A 25,673-nucleotide genomic window follows, 5' to 3' on the forward strand; every position below is an offset into this window, starting at 1 on the left:
CATTGAGCAATTTGATGTGACTTTCTCTATAAGCGTTGTATGGCTTTTAATGAGCCAGTAACCCCATTATTGTCTCGTTGTCTCCCTCAATTGGTTTCTGTATGAAGGGTTTTGTTGTGAACTTTGACAAATGATGTTTTTAAAATGTTTACTCTGCCACAGTGTGTTAACCCAAAAATAAAATTAAAACAAAACATAGGTTGAGAAACTTGTCTTTCCAAGTTTCAAACTCTCTGTTCAGGTCTCTTCATATTTGAATATTAAATGTTTATTTTCCATTAGTTACATAAGAAATCACTACAAGAAATCGGCCAGATCTCAAGTAGCCCTACTATAAGTTTGAATAATTATATCTTAATCTGCCCTTTCCTAATATTTTGCTTTTATTTCTATATCAGTTTTGCCATTTCCAGAAAACTTTATGGAATCACACCAGTCTAAAATAATATTTTTTTACTGTAAAATTATATAGCATCATTTATACCATTGATTTGTCAATTTACCACCAGTTATTCACTCCTTCATGCACTCACTCATTTTTGTTTAATCTTATAAAATTCCTGTCATATAATTTTATAATTTTATAAAATTCCTGTTATACTTTTTATTCTAGTACTTCTTTTGTTGTATTGATTGATTTTATTTAGATTACAAATTCCATTTAACTATTTATTTACTGATTAATTTCATCACACAGAGTTCTAAACTTCTTAAGGTTCAAGGACTCATACACTATTGCCAAACAATAATCACTGGATTTTTTCTAAAACTCAATTTTGCCAGAGACCAAATATATCCAACATATACTTAAATGTTGATGTTCCTACAAATAGTACATATCACCCTGGATATTTGTACATCTTGGAAGAAATCTAACAATGTGTCCAAATGAAATACAGCAAAGCAGGCTGCTCTGAAACAGAGTTGTGTTTCTAGCCCAAGAATTTTCAGAAAAGGACTTACTATCACATAACATGAAGAGATGAGGGTAAGATGTAGACATGGATTTACAGTGTGGAGCTCAGGATGGATAAACACCTCTATATCCCCAACCAAACAACAACAGTGATTTCTGACACAAGATGATAAGGCATCCTCAAACACCGTAACAAACCTTTCAAAGTTAGTTTCTACTAAATTGTTTCTAAGAAGGCTCATGATCTATGACAAGTTCCTGAGCCTCACTTTGTCAAATTGTGGTGAGCACTAGAATCTCCTAGAAAACTTGTGAAGCCTTTGAGCACAGCAAATTTCCAGAACACCCGCAGTTGTCAGTGTGCTCTAATGGATTACCAGAACTGGGAAAGACCAGAGACAATGCAATCCAGTGAATTTTAAGAGGTGCTGGTATTGTCTTAAGGCTGAAAATTTTACAAATGGATGAGGCATCCCAGTAGATCTGATCTAGGCTCTCAGGAGTGAATGGAAGGTGCTGAGTCCAAAGAAAGGCATTTTGTAGGTAAGGAAACAAAAGTCAAAAGATAAAATTGACACTGAACAAGGCAATGAGAGGAAGGAGAGCTTCAAGTGTATAAAGAAGGCGGCTCCTAGTGAGTCACACTTGTGACCCAATCTGGAAAATGTTAGGTGAGCACACATTATTAGACATCACAGTCATGTTAAGGGCTATTTGAACAAAGAATCCATCCTTTTGGCCACAAACTTGTATAAAGCAGAACTGCAAGGGATACAGACAACATTTTTTGATAATGATAGAGTCAGAATTTTGTAAAAAACAAACCAGGACTTTTGATAGAGGTGAACAAAGCCTCTCTGTATGGTAATGAGCTATTCACCACTCTGACTTGCTTCAGTGAGAGGGACCATTATCTACCTTGGGAGTGCTCGAAAGAACATTAGCATAACAGCAAGATATAGCTCATGGGTGATACTCCTTCAGTTCACGTAGGGAAATAGGCTTTACTGATTTCTGAAAGTTGGCTCGATGCAATCTTTATGGGTAATTTTGAAGAAGAAATGGACATATATCCGGCCTGGTTCTCAGATGCCATTGGTGATAGATATTAGATCACCATCAATGCATAAAAAGAAGGTTTTCTGAATTCATGTGAATTGAAGAAAAGCCCTAAAATGAGAGCCAAAAAACAGAGGAGTTGGGGAGTCCGAGAATGTTTGCTGCAGAGGTTGGCCATCTACCAAAAAAACCCCAAAACAAAACAGAACTACACTCCTAAAAAATGTTTATGAATTTATATAGTATACAAATAAATAGTAGAAAAATTTCAATTAAGTTAATTAAGAAATGGTACCACAACTTAATACAATTTTATTAGCACTGACAGCACAGTGCCTAACACCATATGCTTTGTTTAGGGAATTTTTTTTTAAGTTTTAAATGAATAATAAAAGGTAAATAATATCTTTCAAATAAATGAATGAAAGACGTGTGATAGCACAATGATTTCTTTTTTTAAGTTTCATTTTGTGATGTGATACACTTGAAAATAAGCCTCACTGTTAATTGGCACCAAGAAGAGATATCTTGTCTTATTTGGTTCTTACACTTCTGGCACATACTTAGTACTAGAAGCAGAAAAGCAAGACTAATACATTGGGGGAGTTATGGTAAGATGGTGGACAAATGGGAAGAGTCAGAGGTGAAAGTGCTGAGGGACCATGTCAACTTCAATCTTTATTCTTATCACCTGGAAAGCAGGTGCCCTTAACTATGATTGCTGTGAGCCAGTTGAAAACCTGAGTCATTCAAGAGCTCAATATCCAACTCACCCAAATTAAAACAAGAATATGACATTGAGTTCTATTTACCTCATATTTTCTGTTTATATGAAGACTGCTATAAGCTAACTCTATCAGGATATTCTTTTCGTGCCTAATCCTGATCTCTTGTGTTGTAATTTGCACTCATATCTATGATTTCGGTCTTCAGTAGAGATGAAAGACAACTGGTTGCAATTTGTAGCACTAAGACGCTAACATAACCTGTGGCATAATTGGAGACCATTATTAGGCTGTCCTTTATGCTTCTCTTTCCCAGGCTCAATAATTTGTGTTCTTTAACCTTTCTTATTACTCTCATTTTTAAAGTCTATGAACCATCTCTATGGTTCTTTGATGGTGTTTGTACAAGGTATGATGCAAGGCAGGGCAGGAACAGGGCTATTTCCATATGCTCTGTAAGTCAAGCTCCCGTTTCAGCCACACTCCCATTTCAGAGAGCAAAACGGGTTCAACCGAAAACCGAGGAATCTTAAGAAAGAGGAGCTGACACGGGGAATAGAGAGAACCAATCAGAGTAGTCGAAGGTCAGGGGGACCCAATCAGAGGTGGCTTCAAGGTCAGAATCATGCTTCTGGGAAAGCCTGTCGTTTGAGCATGCTGAAGTCTGTGCATCAAACTAGACTTCCAAGGAGGAGGAAGATGTCTCACAATAGTCCATGTGCACCTGTTCAGGGCTGAGGAGCATGGCCAAGAAGTCTCAATATCAAAGCAGCCAGATGTCCAGGCCAGGTGAGCTAGCCACACTTGATGAACAGAAAGGTCAGAAAAATAAGAAAAGTATTCTGGGCACTTGGAACGCCTACAAAAGATGGAAAGGCCGAAAGGCCGTTGCTGTGCTTCCTGGAGAGAGCTTCTTCTTCCTCTTGCTTGTCAGAGGCCAGTTTTTAAGACACAATGCACGCCGTCCTTCCCTCTCTCAATATGAGGTAAAGAAGTTTGCACCAGTAGCTAGGTTTGAAGTATGCAGAACAATTGTCAACAGCTTTCAAGAAGTACACTAATCCATTAGCAATCATTACTGAGTAGGCTTTGAACAAATTCCTGTTGTGTATATTCCTCCTGCCCCTCCCCCTGCCCTCTGGCATCCAATGCTGAATCATTGTTTCAGTGCTGGATTATCCCTGCAAATTAAGTCCTCCATGCGTTTTTCTGATGAAAGCCAATATGTAGGTATTTTCATGGCAGAATGTGAAGGAAATGAGAGGGAAATCTAGATGTCTTCCTTAACAAGGAAGGAATAAATTAAGGAAATTAAGGAGTAAATTCTTTCACAAGGAATAAATTTTCATTTATTCCTCAAATATTGTTGATTCCTTTTATACACAATTACTAAATAAAAGTATCTGAACTCAAGGAACTTACAATTGGAAAAGAGCTTGCAACTAAGGTAAGCTAGTAACATTCCACAATGCACAGAGGAAGAAAATACAAGTCTTAAATAAAAGTTAATTAATAAATCCTCAATCTCTCTATAGGCTAAATATACACATGGAGATTTTATATGACCTACATTGAAGGTATTTTTTAAAACTTTTTGCTTTATTATACTACTTAAAAAATTCTTTTACATTTTTTCTCAGCACTCTTTCTGAGCCCTATGTTTAACTTTTTTAAATGTTTTTTAAATTTATTTCTGAGAGAGAGAGAGAGAGAGAGACAGCGTGAGCAGGGGAGGGTCAGAGAGAGAGGGAGACACTGAATCCGAAGCAGGTTCCAGGCTCTGAGCTGTCAGCACAGAGCCCGACATGGGGCTCAAACCCACAAACTGTGAGATCATGACCTGAGCTGAAGTCAGATGCTTAACTGATTGAGCCACCCAGGAGCCCCCCTAGGTTTAGATAAGATAAAAGGAATGAGTTTTATGAATAAGATACAAGAGATAAAGCTGGGCTATCATAGTCCAAGTATAGCCTTCTATATGTTTTAAAAATTTTAAATTATATATATGTATATATAGATATATCAATATATAGGTATATCAAATCACAGCATAAGTAAGCTATTTCTCAGATTAGCTCCCAGTTTATGTGTTATCTTCATATAGTTGTGACAGTGAAATTAAACAATTTTGGAGCCTTATTTTTGTAGATTTAAAAACAGGTAATCAAGAATGTTATCAAAATTATTATAGGATAAAATATGGCTATTTACTTGCATCTTTCTTCTCTTTAACAATGCTCATGAGACTATTATGTTAATAGTGACCTTTTACAATAAAAGTGTTTAAAATAACACAGATGAAGATAAGGAACAGTAGGGAGGGGGGACATATAGAAATAAAAACACAAACTGTGAATAACAGGCTAAATAACTTGAAATTTTAAATGTTAATTATAAGACCAGACTCAAATTTTTTAATTTAATTCCATTTGGTTTGGGAACCGTTTCAAACAAAGAATCAAAGTTATGTTAATAATATATGAATTTTACATTTTCAAAGGTAACCGTTCTTCCCAGGGAAAAAATGAAATTCAGAGTAATAGTGTCTGTATCTCACCCAGTCCAGGAAAGTTCAGAAATATTGATGCCAAGGGAAAGTTTCCTGTTTTCCCTTGAGTGACAGAATCAGATATCAGCATTGTCACACAAACAGCCAGGTCTGGGATTAATTCCTTGGCCAACAAGAAGAGACACAAAAGACTTTTCAGAAAAGCTGTGCTTTACTCCTCTCCCTGTGGTGCTGGTTTTTAAAACAAACAAACCAACCAAAAAGAAGGAGGAGAAGGCATTTTCAAGCAGATGAAAACTAAACCAATAAAAGCCTACAATGATTCATTTTAAAAAGGACATGGGTAAGCTATTCAGTAATAGTATCTGTCTTCTCCATGGCTAATATTTTCTTTAGGCCATAGTTACTCAGTGATAATTCCCTTGCTTAAAAGTAAGCAATTCAAGCCTGTTAAAGAGCACTCTTTTATATTATTGAAAAAGTATTAGGTTCAAGTCTTATAGTCCAGTCTCCTTTGTGACTTGTGGATATAACGATTGATGTGTGGTTTTTCGTTTTGTTTTGTTTGTAACGCAGCGTAAACTGTTTCCAGCGTCAACATACAAAGTTACGAATTACGTGAACAAAACGTGATACATGGACTGAAAACCACCACTTCCCCACACCCACCCCTTCTCGCTGGTCTCACCCCATCCTGACACAGGATATTTGGTACTTTGAAAGATTTCATTCCTCTTTACTTAATTATTCTAACCTTTAAATTGTTTTGTGTGTGCGTCTGAATTCAGTTGTCATTTTTTTCCTAGAGAAATATATAAAAATATACGTAAACCCACATATACAAATCATTTTACTGTATAATTACATCAGTAGAGAGTGGCTGTCTGGACGAATACACTTTCAGAAAAAGCATTTGGACCTTGACAGTTGCTACTCTAATTTCATAATTTAATGTGAAAATCTGCTTCCAAGTTCTATTCAGGTCCCCCCACTCAAACAAAAATAAAAATCAAACGTTAAATAATCAATCAGGTGAAAGTACACTTCATGTTTTAAACACTGTTACAAATCTTATAGACTTCACTGAAATTTAAAGCTGAGAGAGAAGAGAAAAAATATGTGCCAGAGAATAAATTATGACTTAAAAGTTGGTTACATTTGAAGTTTCAGATAGATGCCATGTCCCAGATAATAAAAATATTTTTAGGAGAGGCCTACTAATAAACAGAATCTTTGCTCTAGGATGATTCAGTTGAATTTTAAGGCTTTCCGTTGTGATGATGTGATTACTTTTTTACTTATTAGACTCTCAAAGAGGCAAAATTCTATAATTAAGAGAGATGAGTGAGTATAGAGTCAGTTATCTGGACTCAAGTTCTGGCTGCATCAGCTTAATAGCTGTGTGACTGAGGCCAATTACATAACCTGTCTCTGTCTCTTCACATGTTAAATGCAGATAAGCACAGCACCCATCGTGCTAAGCTTGTTCAGAAGATCAAAGAAACCTGTATGTGTGAAACGCTTAAAAATGTGTCTATTACAGTGTTGTGTAAATGTCTGCTGTTATTATTACTATATTGTTGATATACAAAGTTGTAAATTTAAATATATAAATATTTGAATACATTTCAAAATACTGGTTCAGAATTACAGCTTAGAATGGGGACAGAGAAATAAACCTTAACAAATAGAAAAACACAGTTAAAGGACACAAAAGGAGCATTAATAGAAGTAGCATTTATTAATTTTATCAAATAATAAATTGTTGTAATTATGCACCAAAGGCCCTGTTTTATTAAAGCAATAAATGTCTTGGAGGACTTTTGTGGCAGTAAGGCAAATAGTATCCCTGCGTGATTTGAAATAACGACAACAATATTTGTAGCATTTGCCCACTTCTCATGTGCAGGGCATTGGCAATGAGAGTCCTTTCTAAGGTGTTTGTGTCTCCTTGACCTTAGAAAAGACCCTTGTTTGAAAAGAGAAGAGAAGGGAAGGGAAGGGAAGAAGGAAAGAAAGATAAAGAGAGAAAGAGAGGGAGGAAGGGAGGGAAGGAAGGGAAAAAGAGAAGGAAGGAAGGGAGGGAGGGAGGGAGGGTGGGGTGGGAGGAAAGGGAGAGAAAGAAACGATCCTTATTTCTTCCAGATCTCAGTAACCGCATTGGCAAATAAAAGAATCACATTTGTGCCAAGGCAGTGTGGTTTTTAACGAGAATTAAATAATGACTCTATGTAACCATGCGTAGACATAACACATATGCAGTGCAGAGAATCTGTGGACATTCCCAAGCCATCCCAAGTCATCAACGTGTACAACCATGTTGCACCTGTGATGATCATTCTCAGTCATCACTTGTTCCCGTACATCACAAACCTCACAACACCAGGGAGCATATTTCAATTGCCACCGTGTTTGGTGTTTGTGGATGTGCTTTAGTGTTCATCAGGAGAGGTCTATATGCCAAAAAAAAAAAAAAAAAAGTCTGGAACACACATGACTTTTATATTATCTGTAAGATAATTCTTGGACTTTTAAATTTCTGAATTTCTTATGTCGAGTAAAATTTCTCAAGTATTCCCACCATTTCACTGATACTGCTCTCACCAGCGCTCCACAGCGCTGCAGCATCAGGTAAGGAGGGATAAGGTAAACAATACATATTGTTGGGATGAGTGGTTCCTATTTTAATTCACTTCGACTTTACTAAAATGAGCTTATGAGCTTATGTTTACTTGGATAAATCATCTTTCTGAAAACAAATCTGATTAGGGTATTCTCCTACTTACAAACCTGGGCTTTTGTGCTCCAGTAACAAATAAATTCCTAAATCTCAGTGAGTGAAGCAAAATACAGGTTTGGGTTGGATGTTTACGTGTATATTCTTTGCAAGGAGCAAGGTGTAAAGCTTGCAGTGGAGACACTGATGGAACATTGGATTCTCTTCCTGGTTCTAGTCTGCTACTCTTTGCTTTTGTTTGTTTTTTTGTTTTGTTTTTGTTTTGTTTTTGTTCTACAGTATTCTTGCTAGAGATGCTTCACTCTAGAGCATGCAGTCCCTCAAAGAGTTGGCAGCTGGAGGGCCAGTCTGGTGATCTCCTCGGGGATCCCCCCAAATCAGACACTGTCACACCATGCCTTGCAACATCCTGCTGGTGAGCAGACTTCCAAAACCCCGCACAGTCCTCCCGTGCATATACCTGTGAGCCTCGACTGGCCTGTACCCCAGAAGGATGCTCCCTATTTGCCCGACAACGTGACTAGCTCTGGTCTGGGGATCCAGAGAACACGTTCAGCCTCCAGTACAACTGCAAGCCCACTTTGTGCAATAAGACCTGAATCTCAGCCACAGGGATCCCCTCCAAGCCCTTTTTCAAGTTGTTCCTCAATTGGGCATTCTCCTTGAGCCTTTGGATATTCCTCAGAGGTGTCTTCTTCTCCTTTCTAATTTTATTACACTGTGATCGTTAATAATTCTTTAAACTGAGCTTTTCCTATTCAAATTGCTATGTGGTTTCTCTCTCCTGATTGGATCTTGACTAATAAAATAACTCATGCGGTGAATTTGGACCTGAAATTTGGATCCCTTGTTGTAAATAACACTCTTCTGAAAGATTATACAGAATTGAAACAAAATGTTTATTTTGTATAGAGAGGGGTGTCTGATCACATGCCAAGCCAGGCAATTAAGTGAAATAGTATTTCAAATAAATCAGCACTTTAACAGCTTGGAAAGATTGGTATTATCAGTTCATATGCAGAAATGGACCATCACTCAGGCATGGAATAAGCCATTTCTCTAAAGCGTATCTACCTGATCTTAAAGAGAAGCCTTTGAACTTCAACAGATACATTTTGAGTTTAAGAAACAAATGGTAAGTACATGCTTTAACAAACAGGAAACAGAAAGCACTGACTTTCTTCTAAGTGCCTTAAAATTATGCACTGAATCCTAAAAGTGTTAAAGATGTTATGATCACAAGCAACAGTTTGGAAAGTGAGGTGTGATCATTAGGATGTGTGTAACGGGAGATGCCCAAGTGATTTTTGGTGTGTGTATGTGAGGAAAGAATAGGCTCAAATACCAACTATGATCCTGAATAAGAAAGTAGAAAGTGATTTATGTATGCTATACTCCAGTAGTAAAAAAATAAAAAGTAAAAACATACATTGAATATTTAATCATAGCAAATTGTTACCAAATTTACCATACCTCTTTGTTATTATTGGTAACTTAAAGGTGAAGAAATATAATTTTTGCAATGAATCCTGCTCTTTCTCATCTGCCGGTTTTAACATATCTGTTAGTGGTTAACACCATATCCAGGTGGCTGGAGATACTCTCTTCCCCCTCCCCCACCAGAAACTCCTAATGCCAAAAATTCAAAACAAAACAAAACAAAACAAAACAAAACTCTAATGATCACTCCTTTCTCTCCTCCTGCTAATCCTTAATGATTCAATTCTGCTGCTCCCTCCTTTGCACTATCTGTGCCTGACCCATCTCCTTCCCACCCCTCCCCTGCCCTCTTCACTTCCCCACCCTCACCCATGCCGCCCCACAGGCATAGCTGCACACACACCCATGAAGTAGACTAGCTTTTTAGCCTGTTGCTCCCATAATGTCATGTTCATTTTCATTTAGCATTTGTTGTCCCTCTTTATTGTAATCCATTTGCTTCTCTGTCTCATCTGTTCATTGTGAACTTTACAAGGGCACATATTTTGCACCAATTTTTTTTTTTTTTTTTTTTTTTTGTATTTTAAATCCTGGACTAGAGCTGGTACATAAGAGCTCAATGAGTGTTTGCTGCGTTGAATGAGTGATGCAGAATTTCAGACACCAAGCAAGATGCTGAAGGTAAAATGGGAGAAATGCTTCATTAAATGATCCTTGTAGAGTTCACAGTCTAAATGTGGGAATTATCTGGTAATTATCTATTTATGATACTGCAAGAAAATTGTGCAGAAGGCTTTGGAAATTATGGCTAATCCATATAGCATTTATTGTGTGCCATGTACTACTTGGTGCACATTAGCTACATTAAGTCCTTTCATATTTTCAGTGATTTGACTTGAACCAAGGCTGTCTAACCCTGGACTCAGTGTGCTTAATGAAATAAGTATGAAGAGGGATGGCATTCCAAAGGTGGCATTTGAACTGAGATGCCATGTCACATTTTGGAAACAAAAAAGATAAAAATAAATGTATCATTCTTCAATGATTTTAATTTTGTAAACACTTTATCATTTTTTCTTTTCTTAAATGTTGATTTATTTATTTTGAGAGAGACAGAAAGAGCTGAGGAGGGACAGAGAGAGATGTAGAGATAGTATTCCGAGTCAGACAAATGCGAGGTTCGAACTCAACAACCGTGAGATCGTGACCTGAGCTGAAATCGAGATGGTTGCTTAACTGACTGAGCCATCCAGGTGCCCCCTTAGTTATTTTCTCTATGTGAGGCAAGGTCTTATACTGGAAACAAAGCTCAGAAGGATTATTGTTTTTTTTAATTGGGATAATTCATTTCAAGAATTATTTATTTGTGCTCTGAATATTTGCCAACCACTGTGCTTTTTGTTAAAGAATCACAAATTAACCAACATCAGTCTTGTCTTCTAAGGGCCCAACATCAAATAGAAGATTCAGGTTCATTTATCTAACACATAATTTTCTGAGTGTTATTGTGTGTTAGGCACTGAAGATATTCTTTTGGGTTCCTGGAGCAATTCCAACACATGTGTATGTGTGGAGGCTTCCTTAATCTGATAATCAATTCTTAGACACCAGCAGGATGTTAATGTTGACACTATCTACCTGGAGACAGCATCAGATCCCCCAGGTGAAGGACTCAGACCCACAAGACCATTCCCACCTCTCCACTTCGGGTGTTGGTCATAAGTCCAAGGTGTTACTTGCACTTCTGACTGACTGGCTCTAAATCAGAGGTTCCTGTGACACCCTCTGTGGGTTCAATTAAGTTGCTAGAATGGCTCACAGAACTCAGAAAATGGTTTAGTCACTGGATTACTGAATTTATTGCAAGGGATATTAAAGGACGCAATTCAACAGCCAATGAAGAGATACATAGGGCAAAGTTCAGAACATGGAGCTTCTCTTCTCATGGACATTGGGGCCTGGCATGTGACACATGGAAGCTTTCTGCTTTCCCAAGCTAGATGTTCTCTGATCCCCCACCCCCTTTTTTTAAATGCCTCATTACACATTAAATCATTGGCCATTGATTATTGATTCAACCTCTAGCCTTTCTAACTATCCTGGATATTAGGTAGGGCTGAAAGTTACAACCTTGTATTCATGGTCGATTCCTTTGGTAACTGGTCCCCATCTTTAGGTACTTTCCTTTTTTTTTTTTTTTAATTTTTTTTTTTTAATGTTTTATTTATTTCTAGGAGAGAGAGAAAGACAGCGTGAGCAGGGGAGGGTCAGAGAGAGAGGGAGTCACAGACTGAAACAGGCTCCAGGCTCTGAGCTGGCAGTCAGCACAGAGCCCGACGCGGGGCTCGAACCCACGAACCGTGAGATCATGACCTGAGCGAAAGTTGAAAGTCAGACGCTTAACCGACTAAGCCACCCAGGCGCCCCTTTTTTTTTTTTTTTAATTTTTTTAATGTTTTATTTATTTCTAGGAGAGAGAGAAAGACAGCGTGAGCAGGGGAGGGTCAGAGAGAGACTTTAGGTACTTTCCAAAAGTCACTTCATTAATATAAATCTAGTTTTAGAGAAAATGGGCTGGTTCTGAATAATAAGACACACATTTCACCTTCATGGCTTTGAAGCATTTTTAGGAACAGAGGGAAAAAGATCAAATATTATAACACAGGATGTTATTTCTCTTGTCACTGAGGGAAATCCCAAGTGTTTTGGGAGCTGTGAGCCAGGAATCATGTATGGAGACCAAATGTATGTAAGAAATATATTTTGTTCATCTGAATAACCATATATACATACATTTCTTATAAATCATGATAGCACAGATATTTAATCAGATGTTAACAAGTTGTGATAAATAAAACAGTACATTATATACATGGAGTACAGAAGTCACACAGTCTTTAAATAAAATAACCCTTGATGTATTTCATAACAATGCATCCCTTCTTTTGGTAACAGCCTCTGACCAGCTCTAAGACTGTAATTCTTAGATGAACTTGAAAATTTGCAGACTTTTAGAACATAATGAAATTCATGTAAGAGGAAGCATTTAAACCTTCTTTGGAGATAAGAGGTCAATAAGGATATACATCTTTAACTCTATTTGGTTTGTAAATAGATACCGTAGTAAATTTCTCTTCTCTGTTTTTGCCAAGCCTGAGATTTTTGGGTCAAGGTGCACAATATCAGTGCGTGTGCATTTCCTGGAATTATTGGGACAGGAACCATCTTCAGTTCATTACATACTGGGGCAGAAACAGATTAAGTTATGCAGAGTTTTTCAAAAAGAAAAGGTCTTAGGAAATTTGGAAACCATATGAATGCTGGTTTTCCAAAAATTTAATAACCTCTGCAGAAAACTGCTTACAAATAATGAAGGATAGGTAGCTTATTGGGAAAGGAATTGATAAGTAGACTTATCATGGGCATGTATTATAGGTGAATGATCGATATGATTGTAGAAAGGCTAAATAAAATAAAGCTAAAGTGTAGACCACTTATATTCTGTTAAGAAGATTAGAGATTATTCAGGAGCTACTCTCAGGAAAGAAGAGAAAATTCATTCTGCTTTTTCTCTTTAATTTGACATGTTGAAACCTGTTTGGGGGAATGACAAATAATTTTCCCTCTACCCTTTGAGGCTCTTAGCTGAGAACCCACCCCTCCACCCCACATAATAAAAGACAGATTAACAGAAGATAAACAAACAGAAGTTTAATAACCTGTAAACCTCCTGTATACATGGGGGAGAACCCAGGGAAACTGAGTAATACCCAGAAATAGCTCAGGCCATCACCTTAAATATCACCAGCTAAAGACAAAAGAAAGATGTTGGGGGATATGGGGACAGTTATGGGAAGTTCCTCAAAGAAAGCTCAGTAAACAAAAGTCTGTCTGGTTGTTACGCCAATGTAAGTCATTGTCTTCTTCATTAATAAGAATTTCTATATCTTCTCTTCCTGGTATAGTGAAGGAGAGGTCCTTACAAGTGGAGATTCTTCTTACATGTATAAATATTTTTTATTTCTTAGTTTTCAGAGTGCTGTCTGTTGTTTCTTAAAAACAATTAGCCTAGAATCATTTGTATGCCAAACAGGCAAGTTTTGGGGTAAAATTTCTGCTCCCCTTAACCTGGAAGGCCCCTGGCTCAAGAAGGGCTCAAATGTGTGAAATTCATGCTGTTCCTGCCTTTTCAGGAGAGGAGGCTTTTACATTTATATAATTTCAACATAATGGAAAGTACGAGGTCACTAAAACCTGGAAAATTCAGATTGAGGATAAAATCTTCTGAAACTTTTCACAGAATAAATTTTTTTTGAGATGCAGCTAGGTCAATAATTAATTAACTTTTAGTTATTATAAAAATTATGTGAATAATTAACTCACATAGTTTTGAGGATACATACTCGCCAAGGAAGAAGGAGTTTGCAAGTTCACATAATGGGGACTATTGATAAGTTCATCTTCCCCGCACAGAAAGCCAAAAAAGAAGCAATGAAGAAAGAGAAATACTATGTACTATGAGAGTTTCCTTAGGAACAATCTAGCAGATTGATTTTGAGTCAACGTTCCATATACCTATTGTTTTGAGAAGGTGAGGTTGTTTCTCAATTACTATTCTTAAATTCGAGATAAGTTTACTCTATACATCATATATGTATCACAAGAGAATTCATTCCTTTAAAAAATATTGAGTATTATAAGAGAAAAATCTGAACCAGGCTCAAGAATTAATAGAGCAAATAATAGGTCCAATTACAATATAAAAGAGCACTGGAAACCGAGTCAAGAGACCAGTGCTTAAGATTGGGCTGAACCTCACTGAGCATTCATATACTCCTTTATGACACAAAATCATTCAGAAGTGTCTCATCCTAGATACTATTGTCAGTTGGGGGAAATTCTTGGTTGTGGGGGCCATCCTCTGCATTGTAGGGCGTTTAGCAACATTCCTGGACTCTACCCACTTGATGCTACTATAATTCCCATTCAGTTGTGACTCCCCCCAAATATGTGTCCAGACTTTGCCAAATGTTCTGCAGGAGACAAAAATCACCACCTCTAGTTGAGAACCGCTAGGCTAACAGTCTCTAAACCTCCTTCCACCTCAGGGTTTCTATCATTCTAAATAACTGAACCCCACCCTGAAGGCACCTGAAAGCACTCATTCATATCTTTTTTCCTCCTCTTGGGCAACATGACAAGAAAGTTAGCACTACATTCCAAGGCAAGATGTTACTGAGGCTGAAGGAAACTGAAGGAAAGAGGGATTTTCTACAAAAATCTGCAAACGAAAGAAAAAAAAAGCCTTCTCAGTAGAGGTATTTTTAGTTTCTGTAGCAGAACCAGAAATGTGGGCCTAAAGTGGCAAGTCCCTCTGTACCTATTAACCTTGTCTGATAGTCATCAACCCTTGCAAATGCCTGAGAGGTAAGAATGTCTTTCCCCTTGGCTTGGAATCCAGCAAGGCTTCATTAAGACCCCAGCCACCAGCTTCTGCTCAGAATCTGTTTCAAAGTTCTTTGCATTCAGCACCCAATCACATTTGCATACTTTTGACTTCCTCTTAGATAATTTCCCTGCTGTGTCAGAGGAGAAAATCATCCTATTCTAGTTTTTCTCTCTTGTATTTACAGCAAAGAGCTACCTTTGCATTTTTCTCTGGCTGTGAACATTGTTTTCTTTTCCTTGCTACCCTGATTACTTGGTATATTCATGACATTGGTACTCAGACTGTTTTCTTTCTTTCTTTCTTTTTTTTTTCTTGGAATAAAGCATAAAGGAGTAAAAGCACTGGATAGGGCCTTGGTAGACTGAGGAACACAATTCCTGGCTCCAGATTAGTCAATGAGCAGTTTTTGACTAACCTCAGTTTCCTCCTTTTAAAAAAGTGATATGTTTGAACTAAAAGATCTCAGTTTGAGGGACGTCTGTGTGGATCAGCGGGCTGAGTGTCCAGCTCTGAGTTTTGGCTCAGGTCATGATCTCACGGCTCATGGGATGCATCCCCACGTCAGGCTCTGCACTGACAGTACAGCATCTGCTTGGGATTCCCTATCTCACCCTCTCTCTGTCTCCCTTTCTCTTTCTCTTGATTGCTCTTTCTCTGCCCCCTCCCCTCGTAAAATGAATAAATAAACTTAAAAATATTTAAAAAACCTTTAGATCTCAGTCTGAGGTCACCACATGTCTAGAATTTTCTTGCATTGCCCTGTGTTTTCATGTTCTGATAGCAAACTTATAGTTAACAAACCACATATCCTAATTATGAGTTAATAAATCATGGTCGATAAATTAGCAATTTATCTTCCCAGTCAACCCTAAGGACATGAGGTTCTTGGAAGGCCAGATGGTTAGAACATTATTTTTGTCTCATTTTAAAACAAAGAAAGGGCACTCCCTTCTTTTGGGAGCAGTACCGTTGTTTTGTTTTCTTTGTTTTGTTGATCATTACTTTCAGTGCAAAGCCATTCCAGTATTCATGAAAATGCTTTAGGATCTGTCAAGAGAAATTGAGATAGCATTGCTCCAGTGCCTCTAAAGTTAACGGGATAGTAGTTATTACCAGCCCATATTTGTGTGCAAATCCTACTAGATTCAAACATGGAGTGAGGTCTGGAAGGATTCCATGTAGAGTCTGTATTAAGAAAACTCCCTTCTTTTGCACAAAGACTCATTCTGTTAGTTTTAGTGGTAAAATCCATAGAGTTAATCTACCTGTCTCCCACTCCAGGTAGGGGGATTACTCTGTTTAGTAGTAAATGGATGTGTTTCTGGGAGCCAATAAGGTTAGCCAATGGGTTCATTTTCAAGTTTTATTCATGAACTATGGGCGCAGTGACTGAAGCCATCTAGTAGCATTCGGGAAGCAAAAATAATTTTTCTTTGTGGAAAGAGAGAAATAACGATGCTACTGTTACTCTGCCCACCCCCTTCCACTGTTGACTGTTTTAGTCGTTTATCATGCTAGTAAACATATCTGTATAGCCTGTAGATAAAAGTGGAAACAGCAATCTGTTTAGCTAATCCCTATTTTCTGCCCAGTGGAAAATTTTTTTTCTCTGTTTTATCAGCAACAGAATAACCCTACCTTTCAACAGTTCCTTCTCAGCACTTATGTCTCTCTACCTCCCTCTTTAATAAACAAATTCAATGCTGAACACATGGCTTTTACACCTCTATTAATCTTGGCAGACTGTAGGGATGCTGAAACATGCTGGTGAGCAGGGAAGAAGATGCCGTTTCATGTGGCCTTGCAATGCAAACATTTGGGGAGTGTTCAGTTCCTCTGCCACATTGGACGTATACTCATTTTTATTGGAGCTCCACTGACTTTGTTTCCATGGGGAAATTGGTGCTTAACTGAAAGACTTTGGTAAATGGTAAGAACATACTTTAAGAGTCTCTGTGGGTGAAGACAAAGATATTTTTTTCCTGATTGGGGAAAAGAAAAACACTTTAAAAAGAAAATTAAAACAAGCAAATGCTTTTCCATCGAGAGCTAACTGTTCTCTAGAAAACTGGTTTAATATAGTTGCTTCTGGCAGAAATGTTCACCCTGTGATACAATCATAAGATTGAGAGAAGGGATGAATTTGCTGGAAAAGCATGAGCACTTGAAAAAATGAGAATTTTTATTAATTAAGGTAATTATAAAATTTTTCATCCAGACTAGGATTCTTTTGAGAATGGGAAGGAATGCCATCTATGCTGAGGCAATAGATATAACTCAAGAAGGCTCTTGGGAAACCTGGAGATCCAGATGACAGCTCTCGAGTAACTGACCTGCTGACTGGGAAGCAAGGAAGTCCTCATTCGCAGGCAGTCAGCTACAAGGCAAGTTTGAGGCATGAGAGAATTCTTCCAGGTGAAGATAACACATATAACTTGTTCCAGTGTGCTTTTGTGTTCTAGTCATATTCTTTCTCTAATTAGTATCAAACATACAAGAAAATAAATCTCCGAAACATAACAACCCCTTAAAATGTGCAGAACACTTTTCAACTGAAAGTATGACAAAGGATGTGACAAACTTTATAAACCAAAAGATCATTTTCTATAACTAAATGCTAGCAAAATCTCTTTTAAAGAAGCAACAAAGCAACATCTGTGTCTGTAGAAGAATAGCCTGTACTTATAACTATTTACTTTCTTATATATCATGGTTTTTTTTTCTGTGTTAAAAGGTAACCTGTAATTAATGGTTACACAAAGCTTTAAGAAGAAAGGTTAAGAATGTAATCAGAGATAGAAGCACGTTGAGTATACATAGAATCTAATATGAACTCTGAGTACCCTGGTCCCAAATGCTCTATGCAGTGATGGCTAGCAAAATAAATAAACTACTTCATTTGAGACAATTTCCCTTCTAAATTCTGGTTTCAAGTTTAGAGATCTTATTAAACCATAAAATATTCTATCCTCTTTATTTCTACCTTATAAGACAAAGACTCTCCATTCACTCACTCACATACTTATTATAACTAATCAACCTTTCATTCAACCAGTGAGTTATTTCTGTAAGTCTGTAGTAAGCATCTACAACATGCCTGAAACCTATGAATTTAGGTACAGCATTGCCTCCTTCTAATTCCAAAACAAACAAACAAAAAACCTTAATACCAAAATCTTTTATAACTTTTAGGGGGTCAAAATGAGACATGGCTTGAACTGATTTGTAGAAAACCCACCCAGAATTGACATGAGACTATTATCAATCTTTGTCCATCTTCCTTAGTATGAGTACCCACATATTTCATTGCAGAATTATTAATGGGCTTTATTATAGTTTTCCCCAGATCAATCTCAGTTATTATATAACAGTAGTACATTGAATATGAAAAATTCTGAATTCTGAATTATCTTTGAGCTCAGAAGTTTTAGGTAAGTGACTATGGATCTATAGCTTTCAGCATGTTAGCAAGTTGAGTGCCTAGAACTCACAAGAAGTAATATATTCCCCTCTTTGGTTAGAGAAAATAACTAGAAAACATACTTCATTCAAAAGTTCTCACTCAGACATATATCCCTGTGAGGTGTTGTCTGAGTGTGTGTGGCTAACATTTTTTTTAAGAGTCAAAAGAATCAAATTCTCTCTCTTTGATGGGCAGTGGACCCCTACCAAGAAGACACAGCAACATCCTGTCAAACAGTGGTGAGCAGTGTCTGCCCATGTGGTCTAAAATAAAAATAATTGAAACATGGTGTTACTGAAGTATTCAGCTTCCCTTCACAGTCACAGAAAGGAAAAGGACAGGGAACCTGGTGGGGTTTCAAATTTCAGCCTTCCTGTCCCTTAGACATAAACCAACTAAGGAATCTAAACTCAGAATAGGAAAAAGAAAAACAAAAAGACTCGAATATGATCAAGTAGAGAAGAATGTGATAGTTGGTGGTCAATAAATACATCAAACATGGTGCTTCATTCATACTTTATTTTCTTTCTCAAATTTTCCAACATCTTACACCTACAGAAGGGCCTCAGTTGACTGAGGTTGCTGAATTAATACAGTAAAAGTGATGATTAGAATAAAAAATGAACTGCACTTCAGTCCAACCATCATGGCTGCAAATGTCTTTGGCATTCACAAGTACAAAAAGACCCACCTCTCAAACCATTACACTATGCGTGAATCATCTTGTGTGATCTTGTCCAACCTTTGCTTGGTTAGTTTCTACTTCAACAGGCAGAACAAAGCAAGGCAATGCATTTCAACAATGACATATACAGAACCACATGAAAGCCCAAATGACATATCCAGTGGTACTATTCCAAATAAAAGACCAGAGCTGATTCACAGGGACAGCCTCTTGGGTTACAAAGGTAATAACTATGTGCAGATTTATAGGACCACATCAGCGTGAGGTAAATGACTCTGAAGTTGTCTTTACCATGAACACCACAGTAAAAGCACACAGTAGTTTAAGCGGTTTTGGAAAAGAAACTTTTCTTACCAATGGACTAATATGATCCTTTTTTAGATTCATATTGAAATGTCTAACATTAAAAACAAGCCTTTTAGTTTAGGAAATAAAATGATCCAGAGGCCTATTTCTGCTTATGGATTACAATAAAGGTGTATAAAGTTGCAATAAAGCAATACATTGTTTTTCATCTTTTCTACTTTAATCATTCTCTCAAATAATTTGGAAAAAAAAAAAAGAAAACTTTCAGCATGGAAATCATCTGAGATAGAAGAAAAACAAAATGCCAAAGAATTCAACAAGACAATACTTCATCACGGGTAATTTGGTAGGATAGTGCAGATATTTTGTGTACCTATGGAAAGCAATCCAAAGAATAATATTAACCAAATATTACTGAGACTGTGCTTGACTACGGATTTTAAGGGACCCTGCAAGGTTTCATACCTATAAGATGGCATAGATCTCCTAAATGATAGTGTTGATGGTGGCACAATAGACAATCTCATATACAATACTGTGGACCACTACTTTAAGTACTATGCCCAAATCATAAGAGTTCTTTCTCTCTGAGGATTGCTCATCCTGTCGACAGAGTTGGGTCTATAGCAGCCATGTATATATATGCGACTGGGTCATTTTGAATACAGTAGATCGGTGTGGACGTAAAACTTAAATTATCTTCCCTTGGTCTTTCTCCTAGAAAGCTGGGATTGAGACCTAAAGGCAGCACATCTGTCGAGCAGAGAAGATGGGAGCCCAGGGGCTGTGGGATGGCAGCCTTATCTGTCAACAGAAGGAAAACTGACTAACTCAGGGCAAGGGAGGAGGACTAAAACGGGTGGACGGAGAGAAGGTCAAGACACAGTGGGCACCATCTGGGCGCCTACTGGCTTTCCATCTTCAACTTTAGCCACATGGCTGCCTTCACATTCTGTTAAACATTTCTGGATCTTTATAATAATTATTTTTCTGTTTTGAAAAGTAACTTTCAGTAAAGAGCCTCTCTGTTGATTATCTATGAGCCCGAATGAAGTGTAGTTCATATTCCTGGAAATCTCTCTGCAGCCTCTGTCCAACACTTTGTTCTCAGTCTATGGCAATTATTCTTTCCTAGGATATCATGAGAAAACATTTGGTGCCTTACTTTGCTGTCTCATCTTCCATTTTGTTGAGGATCCCACTGGGCACACCTTTATTGATGGTAAGTGGCATCATATCTTCCCTAGAGTTCATATTGCAAATAGATACAAAACATTTGAACCAGGCAAAAAGTCCCCTTACATCTGCCATAGTCAGGGAGTAGGGGGAGTGGAAGACATAAGGTATAGGAACTCAATTAGTTTCACTGATCACTTTCATACTTTCTTGATTTCTTTTACTAGTTACCTGATGTTTCTTCAACTCTCTCCTTCCCTTTTCTCATGGCAATTCAGTTCTTACTAATATAACTCAATTTGCACTCAATTTGCTGATACAAATCCACCTTTTATACATGATCATTTGCCTCTTCTTTCCTACCTCAGCTCCTTATGCATCCCTACAGTTGAATCTGCTACTAATTTCCATGGGTCAACCCTGGCCTCAATCCTTCATCTATTCCTTGTAGAGTTTCCCTTCTTTGGTCTGTGGAGCTTGTTACTATGTTCTCAGACTCTGGATTCTTGTATTGGTTCTTATATGTTTCCTTCCCACTTATTTATATAAGCTTTTTTGATCTAGGACCTATAGTCTTATAAGCTAATTAACTGAAAAGAATATGTGTGTGTCCCACAATTAAAAGGCTTCTCCCCAACAGGTTTGGCCCTAATAGAACTATATTTTTTATATTTCACTAGTTCTCTGGTGTTCCCCAGTAAGATCTCTTGTCTCTTCTTGAGTCTTAGCTCTTGCACTTACCTCTTGCTGGTTCACTCACAGTTTTCTGCTACTGTATTCAAAATCTTAATGGATTAAAACAACAACTATTTTATCATAGTTCATGATTTTGTAGGTCAGGAATTTGGACACAGCTTTGTGGAGCAATTCTGTTCCCCATGATTTTGATTTGGGATTCAGCTGATGGCTGATCTGGTCTGGAAGGCCCAAAGTGGCATCATTTATTGGCCTGGTTCATTGGTAAGGATGGCTCCCTGGCTGAAAGGCTGGGCTGGGCTCTTCTCCCTCTCTATATCATTCTGATCCTCCCCACAGCGTGCTCGCTTCGGCAGCACATATACTGATCCTCCCCACAGGGTTCTCTCCTTCAGTGGAGGAGTTAGATTTCCTATATGGTGGCTCTGGTTCAGAGAATAAGCCTTCTAAGAGTTAGGGAGTAAAATTTGCCAGTTTCTTAAGGGTGAAACCTCGAACTACAAGGCATAATTTCTGTTGTATTCTATCATTTAAAGCAGTCAAAGGGCCTGCCTAGATTTAAGAGAAAGAAATATGGACCCCTCCTCTTAAAAGGAAATGCCTCAAAAAATTGTGGCTCTCTTCAATCCACTACATCTGAGCAAGATTCTATTCTTTGTCAGCAGGTTTTTATGCAGGGTCACATTTTCAGTAACCATGGCTACTGCCAACCAGTCTTCTGCATATTTCTTGGCTGCCTAGATTACTGTTCCACACAGAACTGATTAGACACCTTGATACAGTGTCATATATACAGCCACTGTAGCTTCATCTCCTCGCTTAGCCTGTTTCCCTGTTCAGTGATTAGACTTCTAGATTTTCCATCGAAGCCAGTTTTTATTGTGACACCACACACTGCATATAGGTAAAATACTCCTATCAGCTAGGAGTTGCAGTTCAGAAATAACAGTGGCTTAATCAAGATAGACATTTATTTTTATCTCACATGAAAGGAACTTAAAAATAATTAGTCAAGGGCAAGTATGTTGAGTCCATATCTAGGCAATTTATTACTGTCCTACCATTTTTAATACATGGTTTCAGTCCTTAAAATTATTTTATAGCTGTTGTTATTCCAGTTACCACAGTGGAATTTCAGGCAGAGAAATAGGAAGGGCAGGAGGTAAAAGTACCCATCCATTCTCCCTTTGAGGAGTCTTCCTGCATTGTCTCACCTAACAGCTTCTACTTACTACCTATCCACCTGTACTGCAAGAGAGGTGAGAAGGGTACGTTTTGTTTGGGCACAGAGAGAACTAACATAAAATCAGGATTTTGTTACTAAGGACCAAAGCAGAATGGATTTTAAGTGGGGAACTAGAAATCTATTCAACAAAGCTTTAAACAGGGATTTGCCTTACTGGGAGTCAAAGCTAGTGGGTACTATTACAATGACGTCAGATTTGAAGAACTGCTCTCCTTCTGTAACACATCTTCAGCTGCCTTGCATATGGTCATATTACATGCTTAGAATTTGAAACTTTTAACTTAGAAATCAGTGTGTTTTATTTTATTAAACCCACGTATTATAGGCAGGATCATACTGTAAGTCCTACCATTATTTTATCTCCAGTAGAATTATTTGGTCAAATTATTTATCCCTGAGAAAGATTTAAGGAATCCAAAGGACTTTGGTATCAAAGGTGAGGGAAAGGTGGAAAAGAGGGAGGATTATAATTATAGGCATTGTTGCCTTTTTAATAATTTTTCTGAAGAAAACTCCTCCACCATTCAATGGCGTGACCACAGATTGATATTTCTTCTAAAATATCATGTCTTAGTTATTCCTCCAGTAGCTTTTAGTTTTTATTGAGCTTCATAAATATTAACTTACAACTATGAACTTACATAAGTTCCTTCTCTTCTGTCAAGAATGTATCATTAATATTTGGATTCTGAAAATGTGAATAATGTCGATGATAGCCATGTTGGCAGGGATATGTGGAGGTCTCCCCAGTCAGTTACTGTGATCTTCATTTACATGTGCTTTTTATGTCCCACAATAGAATAGGAGGTAGGAACTGAGGCCAAAATAGGTTGAAAACTTTTCATAATAAGACCAGAAAGACAGTTAATTGCAAAGTCAGGTTTTAAGTCTGCCTAGTTCTGTATGGCTCCTGGCCCAGTCTTTGTTCTGAAAAATTCCATTCCAGCTCTTTGTTCCTTGACTCAGTGCTTCTCATTGAAGCTCAGTCTTCTCATAAGATTTCAGGTCGTCATAAAATTTAGCCAGATATTTAGATAGGCAGATAGACAGATGCTGAGTGGCTTCCTTTGTCAAAGTAGAAAATTAATAAGGACGAGAAAGATAACATTGATGTTGAAAATTTGTGTAGAGGGTAAGCATTGATAAAAGATGAAAGAAAAAGGAAGGAGAAAAATGAATATGTTTATTTATGGGCTGCCTTCTATGTACTCCTCATTGGGCTGAGCCAGCTTCATCCTTGGAAATTTACACCACACATAGATGCAGAGCTGGCTGCCTTTCTTCCCTCATTTCATCTCTTCTTTCTTTTCCTCCTTCCACTTCAGAACTCCACAGGGTGAAGCAGAAGGTGACTAAAGATGAGGAAAGGTGCAGAAAAACTCATGCCTGGTATAGCTCTGATGGCATAAACATATTGGGAGGTGGACACTTTTGTGGGTTGCTGATATATCTCTAGAGGAATCTTCTTACTGACGTTCTTTTGACACAGAAAGACATTTTCTGACAAGCCCATTTTAAGTGTTCCCCTCTGGCAGTTCTATACTTTCAGCTGCCTATCTTCTGTTAGAGTTGGATGTCAATTGCCTAGATCTGCCTTATATCTGGTTCATGGGAAACATGAATAAAAATTTCAAAAAATTTTTAATGTTTTTATTTATTTCTGAGAGAGAGAGAGAGAGAGAGAGAGAGAAAGACAGCGTGAGCAGGGGAAGGTCAGAGAGAGGGAGACATAGAATCTGAAGGAGGCTCCAGGCTCTGAGCTATTTGTCAGCACAGAGCCCGATGCGGAGCTCAAACTCACAAACCACGAGATCATGACCTGGGCCGAAGTCAGACACTTAACCGACTGAGCCACCCAGGCACCCTGGGAAACATGTTCTTTAGCCTTGCTGTTTGTGGACTGAAATTTGCTCCTGTGTAGCTCTTTATCTGTATTTTCCAACTCTAGTCATCATTTAAAATATCTTCAATATGAAAGATGAGCAAAGAGCAACAAAACCAAGTTTTAATGATCAGTAAATAGGGTACCATATACCCTGGTTTTGTTCAAGCTCAACAATAATGACGATAGGATGATAATCAAATAACAACAAAACTAATTCAATCCTATGCCTAACGGAGCTAATACTATACTTCAGAATAGGTGAGTCGTGTGTATTTGATTTATTTTTCAGTCCAAACAATGAGACAGTAGGAAAATTCACATTGAGCATCCTTTTATACTAGGAATTGTGTCAAAAGTCACTACGAAGGTTTTCTTCTCTCCTCAAGTATCGCAAATACCACATTTAATCATGAAGATCCTAGTAATCACCTTTCACACTAATCACTATCAAAGAGAATAAAGATGATACAACTAGGAGAATAAACATTTTAAGAAAAAAAATAAGGATAAAGAAACAAGAGGACTTATTTTTCCTTTGCCGTTAAATCTCAGAGATTCACCAGATGAAATTTGTTAGAACTAAACAAGATAAACATGAACATTCCATTGGTTGCTTTAACTTAATTTGATGTCCTATCACTGGAAATGTCCCTTGGTAACTTGGTAATATTAACATCATTCATATATATATAGTTATACCCCATTAAAATATTTGATATGTCTCCACTTCAAGATGGCACTGTCTTTAGATACTTGAGGTTTTGCTTTTGTTTTTGCTTTATTTTGAAAACTTTTTCTTTTGAAATAATCATAGACTCCTAGGAAGTTCACACTTCTATAGATGCCTACATTTTTCTGTGTACATGATCATTGGAAAAGCAATGTATTGATTTTATTTGGTGGCTAAATAGATTCAGTATTATACTTTCAAAGTCATCAAAATGTTAAAAACTATTTAAAGCACTCAGCTTTAAGTAGTTTCTGCAATACTGTCAATTTTGATTATTTAGTCATTATTGAAGATGAAGCCTTACTGTCTCACTTACCAGTAACTCACCAAGAGCATCAGAGGTACTTGACGCTCAAATAGGGAATATCTTTAGAGTAGAGAAGTATAACTGCAAGCAAATGTCATGTAAGAAATATCTTTAGGTAAAAAATTGCAAAATGTATATTTTTGTAGGTGATCAAATTCTTGAGAATTATAGTTTTATATAAAACTATATTAGTAGATTATTTGGTATTTGTCTTAGTATAGTTCATAGCCCTTGCCTAATATTTCAAATGCTCTATTATATTAATTTCTTAAAATAAGTCAATGAACTTAGAGTAGCTATTATTCTTCCCAATTTTAAAATGAAGTTTTAGGTGTTTAAAGAGC

At 37.3% G+C, this 25,673-nt stretch overlaps 2 long non-coding RNA genes across 2 annotated transcripts in view; both read left to right on the top strand.

Moving 5' to 3' along the window:
- The first annotated feature begins 9,988 nt into the window (after positions 1 to 9,988).
- LOC120222490 lies at positions 9,989 to 17,378 on the top strand. Its single transcript, XR_005526061.1, has 3 exons — positions 9,989 to 10,067; positions 16,578 to 16,765; positions 17,054 to 17,378. It is a non-coding gene; the product is annotated as an uncharacterized LOC120222490 (long non-coding RNA).
- Positions 17,379 to 20,467: 3,089 nt separating this feature from the next.
- LOC120222489 overlaps positions 20,468 to 25,673 on the top strand; it is a 45,317-nt gene continuing 40,111 nt past the window's right edge. The window contains exon 1 of the long non-coding RNA XR_005526060.1: positions 20,468 to 20,511. This is a non-coding gene — a long non-coding RNA (uncharacterized LOC120222489). The remainder of the gene's footprint in view (positions 20,512 to 25,673) is intronic.

The sequence above is a fragment of the Hyaena hyaena genome, unplaced genomic scaffold (assembly GCF_003009895.1).
Source record: "Hyaena hyaena isolate Hyena2069 unplaced genomic scaffold, ASM300989v1 scaffold_880, whole genome shotgun sequence".
Lineage (NCBI taxonomy): Eukaryota > Metazoa > Chordata > Mammalia > Carnivora > Hyaenidae > Hyaena > Hyaena hyaena.